Below are 3516 nucleotides of genomic sequence, written 5' to 3'. Positions count from 1 at the left end.
ACAAAACAAATTAAACAAAAATCTAAACCAAAAAACCCCCAAAAACCCACTCGATATTTCAAAATGAATGTGACAGCGTAATATTCGTATAAAGTATAATGTCATGACGAGAACGCCTAACCCTGTAGATCCTTACAAAGCTCAAATGTTGAGCTTACAAAAACAAAAATTGACATGTCTGGCTGTTCGCACATGAAGCACACAATATAATCATCACCATTATAATTGAACTATGGAATACAACTGATCTGTTAGTATAAAAAACACACTAGACAACCTCAGAGTTTGTAAAAAATACAATACGAAAATTTAAAGCACGCACACGATTAAAGCAACTTCAAAAATCCACGAATCATAAATTGAGTTGTGCAGATTATCATTGTTCACAAAATTAACAAAACGTCTGGTAACAAAAGGTGCAGAAAACTAAAGCATGATTTTTTTAAAAATAAAAAAATCTGTCACTTTTCTTAGTAATAAAAAAAATCTTGTTCTCTCAGTATGAAAAAAAACCCCAGTTGTCATAATTCTAAGTAATATACGGATGGGAGCTTCTGTTGGTAGGTCCCACCCCTTTCCACTCTAGAGTATAAAGACACTAGGAGAGAGTCATGACATGAAGAAAGACAAGCTACATTTAGTTTCTCTCATTCATAGTTCTAGTCTGTTCAGTAATATAATGTCCATTTTTCGTCATCAATTGTGCTGTGGTAGTAGTATGAACATCTGCTTATCGACTGCGCAGTGTAAACTGTAAGACTCTGCCATACGCCACACGGAGAAGTCATGCAGACAGAGTCTCCCACTGAGCAGTCGTTATGTATTAATGTTAATCTAAAGAGTGTATGTACGCATGTTCATTGACGTGTTGTTTTTTTGGTAGAGGTTTTACGGCGCTCGCAGCAGCATAAGGTCATATGAGCGCCAATCTTTGATGTGTGTTTTGTGTAAAGATGAAAGAGTTGCAAAGCACCTAGAGCTGAACAGTACGGTAGTGGGCACTTTAGAAATTATACGCATTTTTATTATCATTATCTTGGAACGGAAACACCTGCTGAGGATCACAGCCAATGAAAAAAGAGGAATCAAGAACAGTCATATAGTGAAATAATTTTTTTTAAAATGCAGGTCTTGTGTTTTTTACACCCCTATCGACACAATTTCGACCAATCAGAAGGCAGGCTTCTCACCCTGTCTTTCTTTCAGTACAAGGCTAACCCGGGTTGATAGGAATTCTACATCCCGGTAGAAAGACCGAGACCGAGATACTAGATAAAAATTTCTCTCTGCTCGGCGCTCAACTTCAGATCTGTGTGCCACTCCACACAGAGAGAACACACAGTCAGGACAAGGAAAGAAGAAGCAGACACGGTATATATATATATAACCTACCAAAAGCAACCTCCAGCCAACAACAACAACAACAACAACAACAACAACAACGACACAAACTAAGGTAAAAATTAAGCAGGTTCTCGGAGATCTCGAGTCACAAAACACAATTTGTTCATGAAGAAACAGTAACAGCTAAATGCAATCAATCTCCAAAAGTTTACAATAAAGCAAGATAATGTCTTTACAAAAAATACAAAGCAGCCTCTCTATAACGACCTTCCATATATATATAACGATATCCTCTGTATAGCGACATAGTACCTGGGTCCCGATTTTTTCTTTATATATCATTAGTAATATTTGGTTGCTTCTGTATAATAACAACTCTCCATAACAACATTTTTTTTCTGGTTCCAATGATGTCGTTATAGAGGCTGCAGTGTAAAAATAGAGAGAGAGAGAGAGAGAGAGAGAGAGAGAGAGAGAGAGAGGGAGGGAGAGAGAGAAAGAAAGAGAGAGAGAGAGAGAGAGAGAGAGAGAGAGAGAGAGAGAGAGAGAGAGAACGATGGCTACAATTTGGAATTCACAAAAGGTAAGAACATCTTAGTACAAAAATTGCCCTAGATTTTAAAAAAGAGTGGTTTAGTTTTGGTTCTGTGTACATAATGCCCTTTAAAAAAAGGATGGACAATTCAAGAGGCAGCTCCTACATCTTCATGTCAACTGACAACACGAGTAAAGCAGTATCTAGAAAATAAAAAAAAAAAAAATTAAATCCCATAAGATTTTAATAAGGCTCAAACCTGGTGCCTTTGGAATACAAAATAAACCTTTGAACCATTAAACAACAGTGGAAAAGTCTAATTCCTAATGATCTTTGGGATGCTGCGAGTGCTTGTATTTTTCTCCTCGACTTTTTACCCTTCTAAAATCAGGTCACATTTTTTAATTCCTGACCACCAAAAGCTCGCCCAGAAAAAGAAAGCCAAATCTGAAACCAAATTGTTATTATTACACAATTTGTAGTATTGTCATCTCTGCTCATTCGTCTTCTTTTTGGGCATTCACATCTTAAGTTCAGTTTACTGTTGGAAAATCTTGATACCAAGGTAAAACTAAAAATAAAACTTATCTCCCCAAATCATACCAAGTAAGAATACGTAAATAAAAAGTCTGTCCCCATGATTTTATGCACCCCGCATAATTTGGAAAAATTTGATCATTTTTTGCATAATTTCTGATTATTTTCCTTTATTATTCTTTATTAGAATTAACAGAATCGCAAAATTTCACATTTTGGGGCTCAGTTTGTGTAATTTCAGAATTTTTCTTGAATAAAACGACAGGGACAGAAAAGGGAACATACATTTTGTGGAAAAAAGTGAAAAAAATGAATAGCATATCATATAAATATTGATTACACTCGTATAACACCAGGAACTGTATACATTCGAAAGAAAAGTTTGAGCAGGATATGGATTCAACAAAGAACACTCTCTCTTCAGAGAGGGGGAAAAAAAGAAGTGAATATCCAGGGGAAAAAACTCCAGTAATGTCAGTCAAACCCGGAAAATAATCAAGACATCATCACAGGAGAGCTCATTTTGTTCCACTGGTTCTCGCAAGTTTTGTTTAATAGACAACAGGACTATCTGAATTGCTTTCTTCTTTCATGGCTGGGAGGGTAGGTCTATCGTCACGAAATGGTTATTTATTAACACGGTGAGCCCTTCCTATTTGTCATCGTCTTTACAGGATTTTTTAGAGTAAAAAGTAAAAATGTATATCTGACTACTTTATGGATGTAAGGTATAATCAACTCATCACTTCCACAGAAGAGTACTTCTCATTGCTCTTGCCATTGATCGTTGCATGGAAATTGTAGGATTTAAGACCAATCAAGCTTCCAATACAGTGGAAGGAATCTCAACTTTCGAGTCTCAATTTTTCGAGCACAAAACTTTTCCCAGAACAGCAACAAAAAAAAAACCCCCACCAAAAATACTACACTGTTCACTACAAACGTTTTTATATCATTCTACTTTCACTAAGGAAGACATTTCTAACATTGGGTAATATCTTTTATAAGCATGTATATATATTTATATATATAAATATATATATCTATATCAAAGTTTTCACAACATATTTCGTTTATAAGGCGAGAACGAAAAGCATGGC

This window comes from Aplysia californica, unplaced genomic scaffold (genome assembly GCF_000002075.1).
Source record: "Aplysia californica isolate F4 #8 unplaced genomic scaffold, AplCal3.0 scaffold00937, whole genome shotgun sequence".
Taxonomy (NCBI): domain Eukaryota; kingdom Metazoa; phylum Mollusca; class Gastropoda; order Aplysiida; family Aplysiidae; genus Aplysia; species Aplysia californica.
This window is presented reverse-complemented; position numbering follows the sequence as displayed.